The sequence below is a fragment of the Aotus nancymaae genome, unplaced genomic scaffold (genome assembly GCF_030222135.1).
Source record: "Aotus nancymaae isolate 86718 unplaced genomic scaffold, 86718_ANA_hifiasm-v0.15.2.pri h1tg000016l, whole genome shotgun sequence".
Lineage (NCBI taxonomy): Eukaryota > Metazoa > Chordata > Mammalia > Primates > Aotidae > Aotus > Aotus nancymaae.
In genome coordinates, this window is record NW_026988428.1 from 31283817 (window position 1) to 31300281 (window position 16465).

The 16465-nt window shown below is 37.0% G+C and overlaps 1 protein-coding gene across 4 annotated transcripts in view; it reads right to left on the bottom strand.

Annotated features, from left to right (window-relative positions):
• FRS2 (fibroblast growth factor receptor substrate 2) overlaps positions 1 to 16465 on the bottom strand; it is a 116477-nt gene that overhangs the window by 78469 nt on the left and 21543 nt on the right. For 2 of the 4 annotated variants that reach the window (XM_064377001.1, XM_064376997.1), the window contains exon 1: positions 2820 to 2961. The exons of the other annotated variants lie outside the window; for them this stretch is intronic. The gene's annotated coding sequence lies outside the window, so the exon portion shown is untranslated. Of the gene's footprint in view, positions 1 to 2819; positions 2962 to 16465 lie in introns of those variants that run through there. 4 annotated transcript variants of the gene reach the window in all.

Below are 16465 nucleotides of genomic sequence, written 5' to 3' on the forward strand. Positions count from 1 at the left end.
AGAACCTCATCCAGAAAAGGAAAATGCTTAAAAAGAAAGATTAAAATCAAGAGATTAAAACATCACATTCTACTAAATTTTTTAAAAAATTAATGAAGTTCTGTTCATATAAAGATAAAAGCTATGCACCTTAGTTTCCTTTCCCAGCAGTACTAATGGACTGTGTTGATCTACAACATAGAGTTGCTCGATTTCATGTGTCAACTATAAAACAAATTTGCAAATAAACTATTACAAAGGCATAAGAACATTAAAATAATATTTGTTTTATTATTTACATTGCACACCCCTATAACCAGACAGAAATAGCATCAGAGATACAGCAACCAAAAAAGTTCCCCAGTATTTATCACTGAGTGCGCATTATGTGTGGGAACATGACAGAAAGAAATGCATATGAGACAAGACTCCTGCACTCAAGAAGTTTGAAATTTAGTAATGCAGCAGACGGGTAAGAAGTATGTTGTAGTAGGGCTGTATCTTAGTGTGTTTTTTGTTGCTTATTACAGAATACCTAAAAGTGGGCAATTAATAAGATATGAAATTTATTTCTTACAGTTATGGAAGCAGAGAAGCCAAAGGTTGAGGGGCTGCATCTGGAGAAAGCCTTCTTGGCTCGTAGTGTCTCTCTGCAGAGTCCTGAGGCAGCAGAGGGCATCACATGGTGGGGCTGAGCATGCTAGCTCAGGTCTCTCTTCCTCTTGTTATAAAGCTACCAGTCCTACTCCCGTGATAACCCATTAATCCATTAATCCATGAATGTATTAATCTATTCACGAGGGCAGAGCCCTCATGACCTAACCACTTCTTAAAGGCTTTTCCTCTCAATAGTGCCACATTGGGGATTAAGTTTCAACATGAGTTTTGGAGGAGACAAACATTCAAACCATAGCAGGCTGCCAATATTAAGACATTAAAACAATTCATGAACAATACAAAACAGTGAAATGACTAAGAACTAAACTATGAAATTGAAATTTAGAGAAAGGGAAGATAATAGAAGGCTTGAAAGAAGTAGGCACCGAACTGGGTCTAAAAAAAGAGTCTTTCAAATGCTATAAAAGCATTTGAAAAGATATGGGATATTAGGGAGAATGAACACACTCTCTCCCTAGATTGTGCTATATATTTACATTTTTTTCATAGTGAAATATTGGAGGGAAATGTATACAAAATCAAAGAAGAATTATCTGAAAGAGAACTACCTAGAAAAGGAAAAATAAAGTTGTATACAGAGGGAAAATTATCCATAACTTAAAAAAAATTATCCATAACTTAAAAAAATATATATCATATATATAATGTATATCAATAAATGTTCACACTTAGTCTCATTCCATTATTTGAGAGAGAATAAGAGTAAAAGCATTATAATCCCACTTCCACAATGAGAAACTGACAAAAAGAGATAAATCGCATTTGGCAACAGAACTACATAAGGACAGCAGCTGACACGTCCTAATTCCAGTTTTATCCTATAATCCTACAATGCATTATATACTATACTTCATAGTGCTAACATGAAGTGTTTTATACCACATTTGCTTTATTATCAAGGTCAGTTTCTTATATCAACCAAAAACACTAGGAAGTGATAGGTAGTATTTTAAAAAGATGTCCATTTTTAGGGAAGTATGTTGTAATACACCACAGCCAATGGGTCTCACTTAAGATCATGAAACTTTTAAAACTAGAACCATGGCCTTTTCAGTAAACTTGAGATATGTTACTATCTCAATGTATCCACTAGCCAACGGGACATTTTTTAACAGTTAGAGGAGGAGAGGGTGGTGTTCAGATGGGAGCTAAAGTCATAGTTCCAAGGAACTTACACCAAAAACATTTTCAGTGTTTTATCTAAATTATTTTGGCTGTAAGCTGTCAGCTACATGAATAGAGACTGAAAATAAAGAAAACATCATAAAATAATCACATTCATGAAATGCACGTGTTATTATGCCATACAGTTATTCATCACAAACTTATTAGCATCCTCAGAAATTACAATCAATACTATCTTTTACACCCAAAATAAAACTTTCCCTTCTCTAAATTGATAAGATCTTATTAGCTTTCCACACCTATAAATGCTATCAATGTTTACTGGTGTGCGCCAAACTAGATTAATACTCACTACAAACTGAAAAGCACTCATTAGTCTAGCATCTATCACTCATGGTCCCTTACAGTCTCACTTTCTTCTCTTTCCCTACACCAAAAGCAGAAGATTCTTATGCTCTTCCACTACATTCCCACCTGAAACATCCCTGATAACAGTCAAGTGCTCCCTCCCACTTCTTTTTTTTTTTTTTTTTTTTTTTTTTTTGAGACGGAGTTTCGCTCTTGATACCCAGGCTGGAGTGCAATGGCGCGATCTCGGCTCACCGCAACCTCCGCCTCCTGGGTCCAGGCAATTCTCCTGCCTCAGCCTCCTGAGTAGCTGGGATTACAGACACGCGCCACCATGCCCAGCTAATTTTTTGTATTAGTAGAGACGGGGTTTCACCATGTCGACCAGGATGGTCTCGATCTCTTGACCTCGTGATCCACCCGCCTCGGCCTCCCAAAGTGCTGGGATTACAGGCTTGAGCCACCGCGCCCGGCCGCTCCCTCCCACTTCTACAGGGATCCACTACCGAATTAATTGACCCCATTTACTTAGCAAACTAAAGGATATAACTCAGTTTCCTACCTATATATTTATGTGTCCACATGTGATTAGGAGCAGGACATAGGAGTTTTGAATGGAGGCACAAATGAGCCAAAGACAACCTTCTACCCTCTAAAGTAGCTGCAGCATAATACAAAAAGCAATGTACCTGGAGCAGACGACCAGGGTCTTAATCCCAGCTCTGCCACTTTACTATGAGTTGAGTGATCTCCTTCACTTAGCATCTCAACTTGTCAGGTTCAGCCTCCAAAGGTGTATATCCAGGAAAGTACCTTAACTCAGCAGAGTCTCTGATGATGAAAAAGAAAAAGAGGAAGTGGAGGAGGAGGAGGAAGCAGTACTAGTACTAATAGTAGTACAAGTAGTAGAGGTGATGGTAGTGATGATGGCAGTGAGGATAGTAACAGTAAGGCTACAACACAGAGGCTCTTGTGATTCTGGTAAATGACCAAGGAAAAAACATGAATTGTTCTGTAAACTGTAATTTTAAATCATATTTAACTGACACTTGTATGGTGCTCACCGTGTGTGCCAACAACTGTCCTAAGCACTTTACAATTTATTTACTCATCATAACCACCTTATGATACAGTTATCAATATTATCCCCATTTTACAGATGAAGAAACTAAGTCACAGAGAGATTCAGTTACTTACCCAAGTCCCACAGCTAAGTGGTAGAGCCAGGATTCAAACCCAGAAGCCTGACTCCAAAATCTATTCTCTTAATTACTCCACAAAGCAGTCATGTAGTTACGGATGGATAATTGTTTCTACTTACATTTACATACGTTATGTGATTTTTAGTACATATCATCCTGATTATGTCTTAGTTTAACATTTAAAATTATATTATCTGAACCTGTCAACAAGAAAACAATTATAATGGATATCAAGAGCATATCAGAAGCTCAGATCAGTGTTTCAACCAATCATATTCAGAAAATCAATAATGAATAGTAACATTCACTAAAGTATTTCATTGACCATTCAGGACTTTATTATTTTTCATTCTCTAAAAAATAATATCAGTGTATCAGTTCATACATACACACAAAAACACATGAAATACTGTATATTAAATTGTTAGTCAGCTTCAATGACCATGTATCAGGCTAGTTAAATACATGACCAATCATATATATCCTAATGGCCAGTTAGATACCTTTGTTACATTTCAGTGATAACTGTAAAAAGAGTTTATACAAACTTCCACAGCTTACCAAAAGTTAAATTATACAATTTTATTTTTTTGTAATTTAGGTTTTGGGGTACATGTGAAGAACATGCAAAATTGTTGTATAGGTACACACGTGGCAGTGTGATTTGCTGCCTTCCTCCCCTTCACCTATATCTGGCATTTCTCCCCATGCTATCTCTCCCCACTTCCCCACCCCTGCTGTCCCTTCCCTATTTCCCCCCAACAGACCCCAGTATGTAGTGCTCCCCTCCCTCTGTCCATGTGTTCTCATTGTTCAACACCCACCTATCAGTGAGAACATGCGGTGTTTGATTTTCTGTTCTTGCGTCGGTTTGCTGAGAATGATGGTTTCCAGGTTCATCCATGTCCCTACAAAGGACACGAACTCATCGTTTTTGATGGCTGCATAATATTCCATGGTGTATATGTGCCACATTTTCCCTGTCCAGTCTATCATCGATGGGCATTTGGGTTGGTTCCAGGTCTTTGCTATTGTAAACTGTGCTGCAATGAACATTCGTGTGCATGTGTCCTTATAGTAGAACGATTTATAATCCTTTGGCTATATACCCAGTAATGGGATTGCTGGGTCAAATGGAATTTCTATTTCTAGGTCCTTGAGGAATCGCCACACTGTCTTCCACAATGGTTGAACTAATTTACACTCCCACCAACAGTATAAAAGTGTTCCTATTTCTCCACATCCTCTCCAGCATCTGTTGTCTCCAGATTTTTTAATGATTGCCATTCTAACTGGCATGAGATGGTATCTCAATGTAGTTTTGATTTGCATTTCTCTAATGACCAGTGATGACGAGCATTTGTTCATATGTTTGTTGGCCTCGTGTATGTCTTCTTTTATAAAGTGTCTGTTCATATCCTTTGCCCACTTTTGAATGGGCTTGTTTGTTTTTTAATTTTTTAATTGCTGTCACCATAAAGTTTTATCTAATACCGGATTATAGTCTTAACGTTAATTAAATTTTTCTAGTTGAGAAAATGCACTTAATAATTAATAGCATTAATATTTTAAAATATTTTTCCTAAAGAATACATATCAGTCAGATGAGGAAAGAAAAGGAAAGGAAAAAAAAAGAATACTTCCCAAATTTATCAGCATAACTATATTCTAAAATACTGGATAAACTCAAGAGACTACTAAAAGTAATTATAGTTTTATGAAGGATCCAGGATCAAACCAATTCAAGTGTTATAGAACCCAATTAAAACAAAATTAAATATAGTCTTTGGGGATACAGGACAAAAAAAAAAAAAAAAAAACCCCTACCAGACTTTCGGAACTCTTATTAACATTAAGACAATAAACTACATTTTGAAACAATTCCCAGAAGTGTTAATGCTCAAAGTGACTCTTCCCCATGAAGAGAAAGTTATGCAATATAAGCACGTCTTGCAAGCCAACTCAAATAGTCTTTGGGTAAAAATAAAAAACATCTGAAGACAACTTTACTGTCTCATAATTTTTTAAAGCACTAGGAGAAATTTTTAGGTTAGTATAAAAACATTAAAGAAAACATGAAAATAAATTAAGATAAGAAAAACTAATGAAACACTTCTGGAACAAGACATGGTGGTTGGGGGTAGATTTCAACTAACCAAAGGTGAAAATAACAGAAAAAAGATAAGGAACTAATGTGCAGAAACATTCTTGGAATCTGCGTTGGAAATTAGTCATACAAAGTAATCATCACAAAATGAGGTCCAATCTACTGGTTAAAAGCATAAAGAGTTTTTATGATATTTTTCCCAAGCAAACTCAATGTAGACTTTTCCTTCACTACAAATACACAAAAGGTTTGTGTTGGTGCAATTTACTATGCCTTTTCTCAGCCCTAGGATATTTTTGTATCCAATCTCAAATTGCAAATAAGATGCTATCTGTCCTCAAAATGTCGAGTTATTGGCAGAAACACAGTTCCATGTCTAACAGAACTTTCATGCCGTACTACAAGACTTTTAAGTGATATTCTTTTTTAGATGCAAGACCACCTATATAGTTAAAATAATAAAACTTGTAGAACACATTGTTTGATGATGTAATAAATCAAAAATTTTCCCTAGTATGAGAATACCACCTTAGTGCTTATTTACTCTATTGCTAGATTCTTATTATGTATTCCCTTTATTTTATGGAATTAGTATTTTAAGGTTAGCTACACAGTGAATCCTACTATCCTACCACCTTTAAGCAGAGAAATGTTCCACAGAACTACATTACCAAAACATTAAGCCAAAAGTTGACAACTACAGAAGAAAGTTCACACTTTCTTTGCTTCCATTTCCTCATTTGGTGATATTCAGTTTTTAGAAACGGAAACTGGAGAAATTAGAAAAGGAAATGGAAATTAGAAGAGGCCAGGCACAGTGGCTCACACCTGTTGTCCTAGCACTTTGGGAGGCTAAGGTGGGAGGATCGCTGGAGGCTAGAAGTTTGAACCAGTTGAAGCAATATACTGAGACTCCATCTCTACAAATAAAAATACAATACAATACAATACAATACAATACAATACAATACAAAACAAAACAAATTAGCCTAGCATGGTGGCATGCACCTTTAGTCAGTCCCCGCAACTAAGGGAGGCTGAAGTGGGAAAATCGCTTAAGCCTCGGGGTTTGAGGCTGCACTAAGCTGTGATCACGCCACTGTACTTCATCCTAGGTGACACAGTGAAACACTGTCTCTGGGAGATTAGGTTTCTACCATCAGATGCACAACTGTAAGCAACTTAAAAAGTAGGGAACTGGAAATAGCTGTCCATTTATTTCCATCAAGTTGTAATTCTACCTTGAGGAAGAAGGAAACATTATTTGTGTTTTTAAAGTTATAATGCACATTTTATGTTTATAGCATACATTAAATAAAAAGAACATTACATTATGATAATCTATGAGAGAAAATATATTTATAATGGGATGCAACTGTTAACATAGCAGACTTAGGTTATTTTCCCTCTATAATGTATACAAATGTTCCTTGACTTATGATAGGATTACATCCCAATGAAAGTATTGTGATGTCAAAAAATCAAAGGCAGAACCATCGTAAATTAGGGATCATCTGCACTTTGTTTTATTTGGTCTTCTTAAATAAATTCTCATTTCAGTCTCCTAGTTCTACACTTTAAATTTCCTTAAAAACTTATAAATTTATTATTGTATTTCATTTTATTTAGTTTTTTTAGATGGAGTCTTACTCTGTCACCCAGGCTGGAGTATACTGGCATGATCTTGGCTCACTGCAACATCCATCTCCTGGGTTCAAGCAATTCTCCCGCCTCAGCCTCCTGAGTAGCTGGGACTACAAGCACATGCCACCACACTGCATTCATTTCTCTCATATTTATAATTACCAGACTGTCTCTATTAATTTGTTTGCTGCTTGTCTGACTCATCAGAATAAAAGCTCCATCAGAACAGAAGTATGACCCCTGTTCCCTCCTGAATACTTAGCACCTTAAAAACTGTCTGGTACACAGGCATGCAATAAATATTTTGTATTTTTAGTACAGATGGGGTTTCACCATGTTAGACAGGCTGGTCTCAAACTCCTGACCTCAAGTGATATGCCCACTTCGGTCCCCCAAAGTGCTGGGATTACAAGCATGAGCCATCGAGCCCTGACAAATTTTAAAAATCTGTAAAAGCAATTTAATACTAATTTTCATTTGAGGTTTAAAAAATAAAACCACTGGTGTTCTCATTTCTATAAAATGGCTAAACTCTGCACCCCAGGGGTGATGTGGGGCATGAGAACCTACCCTTCCACTCTGCTTTCTTCCCCTGAGTTATCATTCCCCATCTTACTCCTAGCACTGATGAGGTAAATGTAAAGACACTGTTCCACAACTTCAGCCAGTTCCTACCAACTACTGCCCAAACCCCTTCAACATCCCCAAAGAATCTCCATTACCATCACGTAGAATCTCGTGGTCTCTGGTGACAGGCAGATGTGCAAAGGAGAGCTACTAATGCCCCCTCTTCACATACAAGAGGCTACTGCAACCCTTACTGGCAGCCATGGACTGGGGACTGTCAGTAGTAGGTAGAATTCTAAGATCCAAAATCCCTGCTCCATGGTGTATATACCCTGCAGAATCTCTGGGACTATGAATACGATGGGATTTTACTCTCATCATCAGGTTAATTTTAAGAAAATGGGATTATCCAGGTGGATAATCCTAAACTAGCCTCAAAAATCCTTCAAACGTGGGTCTAGAATAGAGAAGTCAGAGAGATTGGTGGGTGAGAGAGCAGACAAAAAGTATATTCTCCATAGCTGGTTTTCAAAATCTGGTGGGGAGGGGGAGCGGGGAATATGGCAAAGAATAAAGGCAGCATCTATAAGCTGAGAGTGGCTCCCAGCTGACAGCCAACAAAGAAATGAAACATCAGTCCTACAGCTGCAAGGAACTGAATTCTGCCAATAATCTGAATGAGCTTAGAAGCGGATTCTTTGCCAGAGCCTATAGACAAGAAATCATCCCAGCTGACACCTTGATTTCAGCCTTGTAATAATATCCTGAGCAGAGAATCTAGTCACACTGTATCCAGATTTTTGATGTATAGAAACTGTAAGCTAATAAATGGGTGCCATTGAATTTATAGTAATTTGTTATGTAGCAAAATTAATAAGGGACTCCTTGGAGGGAAAGGTTGTAGGCTGCTGCTGCTGCTGTAGTAGGTAGATTTCCTTCAAGCTTCAGCAACACCGCCAGTAGGAAGACCAGAGGCAGACTATAAATTTGCCTGGAAACTAAATAAAGGTAACCATAATGGTGTATATAACTTTGAAACCACACTGCATTCATTTCCTCATATTTATAATTACCAGACTGTATGTATTAATTTGTTTGCTGTTCGTCTCACTCATCATAATGAAAGTTCCGTAAGAACAGAGATTATGTTTCCTGGTTTCTGCAGACTACTTAGCACCTTAAAAAATGTCTGGCACATAGGCATGCAATAAATATTTGCTGGATAAATTGTCATCAACCAAAAATCACAGTGGCTAGGCATGGGGCTCACACCTATAATCCCAGCCCTTTTGGAGGCTGAGGTGGGAAGACTGCTTGAGCCTAGGAGTTTGACACCAGCCTGGGCAACACAGTGAGACCCCATCTCTATAATAAAACAAATTAAAAATTAAAAATAATCATAGTAAACTGTGTTACACATTAAGATTTTTTCAAGTAACTATATTATCAACTGGAAAAGCTGCATCCAACAAAGTCCATTCTAATAAATGATGTCCCTTTAATACAAAAGACAGGTATTTCTCCATACAGTTGTTTCATACATGCTTCCACAGATGTCTACACTAATGGTATCCAGTAAAAAATGCTTGTAACCTGGAAAATATATCAACAACAATAGGATGGTGTTTTAATAAACAATATGATAATGAAATCCCAATATCAATTGATTAAGATGGGGAATTTACTTTCAGGTGATACAGCCAATTCATCACCTCTTTCCACACAACCAACCACACCCTTCAGACTTCAAGAATCCTGATATGCTTGAAGAAACTGAGAACCAGAAAAATCTCCAGATAAGCAGCAGAGCATATTTCTACAGTGAATCACATTTACATCTAATTTATTTGTTATGCTAAACTGAATGTTGCTCAAAATTAAGTTTAAAAGCTCTAATGTAATGCAAAACAAAACGTTAACAATTATACCTTCTACTAAATACAATTGCAGGCACCTGCAAGAGCAGATAACAGCAAGAGATATCTAATTCTCTTTTAATACATCTCTTCTGCTAGAAACAATTACTTCTACTGCTATTCCAAACTTCAACATGGTACATTGCAAAATGATTCACTGGTTAGTTGGGGGGTCATGAATGTCTTTCTACCCCCACAGAATCACTGTTACAAATGGTGGTTAGGTGCTGTGAGCAGTCTGTACTTCAGGTACATTATAGAGCTTTGTGGCCTGGCAATTACACTATGTATTTATTTATATCTTGTCTCATTCTTTTAAAGGGGAAAGGTGAGGTTATAATCATCATATGTAGCAATTTAATGATTTTTTTTTTAAGGATGGCAATTCCTAAACAAGTCTTTTTTCAATAGAAAAAGTTCATCTTAAATTGGGACCATCTCAATTCAGCTTGAAAAGAAGGCAGGGAAAGCACATATATTCCTTTTAGATAGTCTTTAAAATTAATTTTATAATGTAGAGAACAACGAAGTATTATTATGCATAATCCACAGAAAAGTAGAATGATTTTATCACTAAAATTCAAAGAACTTCCAAAAATGTGTTCAGAATTAAGGGACAAATTTTCATTTTAAGGATAACAAAAACAAAAGTAAACCATTAATACATTCATTCCTCTCCCATCCACCAAAAGTAAAAGGAACTTCACATCTATGACCAGTGTTGGTTCACACCTTTGCATATGACTCACAAAACTACTTCTCAAAATTATTCCCTATCCCTATTATATATAATCACATTTCCTCAAAGTAGGATCTAAAAAGTGGTGGAATTCTTCCTCTTTAGAGACAGTTCATATATAAAAAGATGACAGCCTAATTCACATTTAAGCTTGTATCTACAAATTTCATTTACTCAATTATTATCGTTGAATTAAATAAGCCTGCTAAGACTCAATCATAAGACCAGAATCATAATCTAAAGAATGTTCTAATAGTTACTATATTTGAAAGCTAAGAATGTATTTTCCTCATTGTTGGGTGCCTTGTCCACATTTTCATTTACTAATTTATATTCTAGATAAAACTTCCTAACACACTGAGGAAGTATTTTATTAATTCCTCTCTGTTTCCACTGCCAATTCATCTTCCTCTGCCATACCTTGCTGTTCCCGACTTTAGGATGTGTGTTCCTCACTTTAGGTAGAACCAACATAATAACCAATCATGTCATGAGAAAGTTAATAGCTTTTCAATTTCTGAAGACTTCTAATTACAAGATCTTAGTCACTTCATTTGTTGTTGTTTTTTGGTTTTTTACTGGGCAGATTTAGGCTTGGAGAATTTAGCATGTAACAGCATCTATCTAAGAGCTAATATCATTATTTTGTTATTTTAATTTTGCCGTTGCCAACTATTCAAAGCAAGTGAACTAGTTTTCCATTTACAGTACCAATATAAAGTTTCTCTTTAAATAAATGTATTTAAGTAAAAGAGTCATTTAAAGATATTAAGGAAATAAATGAATCTTGGAATGGCCCTCAAAAAAACTGAAGTGTCAGAAACACTACTCTGACCAAAACTGTGGCCATTTCTAAACTCAATTTTTTCTCACATTTTCTGGCTTATTTGATGACCCCAAATTCTCAACTAAGCTCCAGATTCCAACTTGGGATGCTGTACCAGTCAAATTCAACACCATTTTCTTCTGGATCACCCCCTATTCCCACCATACTCCAACCTCACCATCAAAGCCTAGCTAAATTCTCCTATATAACCATTCACACAATCTAAAAATCTAGGAGCTACATGTGATTCATCCCTCTCTATTCACTGAATTCCAGAATTTACCAGCTCATTCATTCCACAAACAAAATCATGCATGCAAATAAAATCTCATTATTTTAGAATGCTGTTTCTTAAAAACCTTTCACACTCCTTGAGAGGAGATATGTAGCCTTGTGGACTCTTTGTCCAAAATTGGAGGGGGCAGGGCAGAGGGGAAGACATGAGATAGGACAGATTTGAAAAGGAATGCCCTAAAATATTAATAGGGGTCATTTCTACATGGGTACATGGTAGAAATGAGTAAGTTCCATCTTCTCCATATTTTCCTGTAACTTTGTATGTTTTCTATATTTATATCAAAAGAAAAAATACATTCCAAAAAGTGGTCCCATGTGGACTTGTGTCTCAATTCCTATTCAAGCATGCTAGTTCAAACTCCCTTTAAATTCTCCTGTCTGTCCTCTAAACTGACCTTTGTAAAGGTCACTGTCCAATACATTATACACTCAACTGCCTGAATAATACTCCTGAAAAGTTTTTACTAGGTTACACTTCTAGTCAACAATCTTTAATAGTTTCCTATTGCCTGTAATCATAAGAGTTGCCTACTCTGCTAGCTCTTGGGCACTTATCTAGCCCCAATTCTACAATACAACAGTATTTTCATGGTATCTAGAATCAAACTGCTCAAGTAATGCTTCCATCATTTATCAGCTGTGTCATCCTACAAAAGTAATTTAACCTCCAGACACCTTGGCTATGCATTTGTTAAGAGGGCTAATAATTCTTCATAAAGTTGTTATAAACACCAAGTGTGTAATAAAGGACTGGTATATAACAGAAGCTCAATAAACAATAGTGCTATTATTCCTTTATAATCCTACACAAAATCTTGGCTCAAGGCTGGTTTGCCCACTGTAACAAATACTCCTGACTTTATGTGCTTGGTTCAGTGTTCCCCATGCCCTGAATAACTTCTGTCAATCCTCCACTTCCTTAAGCTCCACCAGCTCTCTGAGAAGTGCACAGATCAGACCTCCCCCACTTCCCATATCCTTTTTGGGGGTGTCCAATCTTTTGGCTTCCCTGGGCCACATTGGAAGAAGAAGAATAGTCTTGGCCACACATAAAATATACTAACAACAGCTAATGAGCTTTATATAAAAAAAAAAAAACTTGGGCCAGGCATGGTGGTTCAGGCCTGTAATCCCAGCACTTTGCAAGGCCATGGCGGGTGGATCACCTGAGGTTGGGAGTTCAAGACCAGCTTGACCAACATGGAGAAACTCCATCTCTAATAAAAATACAAAATTAGCCAGGCATGGTGGCGCATGCCTGTAATCCAAGCTACTCAGGAGGCTGAGGCAGGAAATCACTTGAAACCAGAGTTGGAGGTTGCAGTGAGCCAAGATAGTGCCATTGCACTCCAGCCTGGGCGACAAGAGGCAACTCATAATGGTTTAAGAAGGTTTATAAATTTGTGTTGGGCTGTATTCAAAGCCATTCTGGGCCGCATGGACTGTGTGGTGGACAAGTTTGCTCCACACCTCATGGCCACACCTCATGGCTCTTGTGGCAGGTAGATTAATACTCAACTCACCTCAAAATATATAGAGTTTAATGTTCTCTGTCTCAGCCTCTACTAGACTATAATCAGTCTGAGGATAGTCATTGTGCCTTACACTTTTATCCCTGGATACATTAATTCCTTGTATAGAATAGATCCACAACATAAAATTATTATTTTGCATATTTTCGTCTTTTATTTCCAACTAGACTGCAATCTACTGTCAGGGCTAACTGTAAAAGCTAGCATGCACATCAAAAAAATCTGAAAAAACAAACAAGGCCTGATGATAGATACTGGTGGAATTATTTTTTTCCTGGAATAACAGTTATACCCTCATAATCACCTTACTATTTGATACATCTACTAGCAGAACACAGCAGACTTACCAGATCACACTACGACTCTGCTCAAAACCATCCAAGGACTTTCTATCTCACCCAAGTAAAAGAGAAAGTATTTACAATGGCCAGGCCCCTTGTTCTCTCTGCAGCTCCTTGACTACAGTAAGAAACAAATTAGCTCAGCTAGAGCTTTTACATGTGCTTTTCCTTCTCTTGAAATATTCTCTCCCAAATACCCACAAGGCTCACTCTCCTATGCTCTTCAGGCAACCTCAGGAGATAGCCCTTTCCTTATCATCTGCTATGGTCTGAATGCTGGCATTCCCCTAAAATTTTATGTTAAAACTTAGTACCCAACACAACAGTATTAAGCTGTAGGGCCTTGGGGGAAGTGATTTAGTCAAGATGGCTCTGCTCTCATGAATAGGATTAGTGCCCTATAAAAGAGGTTGAAGGGAGCTGTCTTGCCCCTTCTACCATATGAATATACAGCAAGAGACACCATCAATGAAGCACAAAGTATGCCTTTACCAGGCACTGAATCTACTGGTCACTTGATCTTGAACTTCCCAGCCTCCAGAACTATGAGAAGTAATTCTCTGTTATTTATAAGGTACCCAGTCTAAGGTATTTTGTTATATTAGCCTGAATGAACTAAGACACCATCCGATATAAAAGAGCACTAAGCTCACCCCACATTTCAACCCTTTCACCAGCTCTTTCTTCATAATACTTACTACCACCAATGAATTAGATACCTGTTTACTGTCTCTTTCTAACTACCAGTCTATAAGCTCCATGAGTGCAGAAACCTTGCTTTGTTTACTGCTATGGCCCCAGTCCCCAGTAGAGACAATAGGGCCTAAGAGTCAATAAAGATTTGTTGTATGGGTAAACAAATCTAGATTGAATTAATTGACTCTAAGCATTCTATCTTCAATTTTATTTAATATCATCAGTTTTTTATCTTTGCTTCCTCATTTCCTCATTCATAAATTTGGAATAATACCTAAACCTCGCAGGAGCTGTAAGGATTAAGAGGCAGAATGTGTGTAAGTGTAACTCAGAATAGCATCCAGCACTCAGAATTGTTCTCTGTTACCTATTGTTATTAATATTAGCCACTTATATCCAATTATATTCTTAGCTATAAATGTATAATTCCTATTTGTTATACCCTAAACAACGATATTTGTAGGCAAATGATAAAGGCAACTAATTTGGTTTAGAGAAAACCAAAAGTTATGTTAGGCAAAAACCTATGAAGTACAGAGTGTTTCCTAATATAATGATAAAACTACTCATACAACTGGAAGTTAGAATTGTTATACACTGTTATTATAAATGAAAGCATTTGGTTTATACATATGCTCTGAAGCCTGTAAGAGCTTTACCAAACCCAAACTAGGTTGCTGTTTTGACTTTAGCTGCACACTTCAAAAATATGTAGATATACATAGTTTATCTTTCACAGGCTCCTTTCTAGTGCAATGGATTTGTTCCTCGGACTACAAGCTTTAAGTGTAAATCCATGACAATATGTTTTAGAACACTGAGTTTTGACCATTTATCAAAAAAACCCCACTAAAACTTAAAAGAAAAAATTAGTATTATCGTAAGTCAAATATTAATGCTTCATCAGAAAGCTAAATGTATGTTAAAACTACTTAGACTCCAAATCTGGCATACTATTAATAATTCAATTAAGCACTATTTCTTTTTTTCTTTTCTTTTCTTTTTTTTTTTTTTGAGAGAGTTTCGCTGTCATCCAGGCTGGAGTGCAATGGCATGACCACAGTTCACAAACTCTGTATTTCCTAATCCTCCCGCATGAGCCTCCCAAGTAGCTACAACTACAGATGTGCACCACTACAGCCAGATAATTTTTGTTTTGGTTGTTGCTGTTATTTTGTAGAGACAGGGTCTTGCTATGTTACCCAGGCCAGTCTTGAACTCCTAGCCTCAAACTGTCATCCAGCCTCAGCCTCCCAAACTGTTAAGCGTTATTTTGTAATACCCTTAAATTTTAGATTATTATGACAGTCTTGATTTTTTAAATACTCCATTCTAGAAAACTACCCAAACAATCTAGACTGTGTTTATAATGCAAAAAGTATTAGTGGATATATGCATACAACAAGGAAATATTTATTATATTGAAGCACAGACATGAGAAAATAATCAATGGAATTTCTAATGGCAAAAAAGCCAAGACTAGCAGCTAAGTGCTAGGCCCATCAGGCATAAAATAAGCTGAGTATATTCCATGTACAGTTTTGTTCTCTTAAGTTTCCATTAATTTGAAGCAATTGGTTTGTTTCATAACACATCACTTACAGCTTCTAACTTAGCAAGTATTTATTTATCATTTATAAATGCTATTTCTTATAAGCCACTTTTGGCCAAGAGTATGTGTTCTGGGATGAGAGAAACAATAAATGCCTAAAAGCATCTGTTCATCACTGTTCTTCAGCTCCCAAGAAACATTTAAGTGTGTAAGAGATTTAGTACTCATACTAATACCAGAGAATACTGAATTAGAAACTAGAAGTGTCCAGGTGAAGTGGCTCACGCCTGTAATCCTAACACTTTGGGAGGCTGAGGCAGGTGGTCAGGAGTTTGAGATCGGCCTGGCCAACATGGTGAAACCCCATCTCTACTAAAAATACAAAAATTAGCCAGGCATAGTGGCAGGACCCCTGTAATACCAACTACTTGGGAGGTTGAGGCAGGAGAATCACTTGAACCTGGGAGGTGGAGGCTGTAGTGAGCCGAGGTTGCGCCATTATACTCCAGCCTTAGCAATAAGAGCGAAACTCTATCTCAAAAACAAAACAAAACAAAAACCTAGAAGCAACAGGCTTATGTGGGAGAACTTACTCAGGTGTTGTGAGACAAAACACAGGGTCAGTACTTACAAGATCCTGAGAGTGAATGCCTCCTTAAATTTTGAGTTCTACGTGCCTCCTTGACTCACCCTGGCCTTAGGTAGAGCCAGGAATGCTATTAAACATTCTACAATGCATAGGACAGTCTCCCACAACAAAGAAGTACCTGGCTCAAAATGTCAATAACACTAATGCTTAGAAGTCCCAGTTTAAAAGAAAGAACTGAGTTAGAATTCCAGCTCTACAACTCATTAGCTAAATGAACTTCTTCAGCAAATTATATAACCTCTCTGAGACAGTTTCTTCATGTATAAA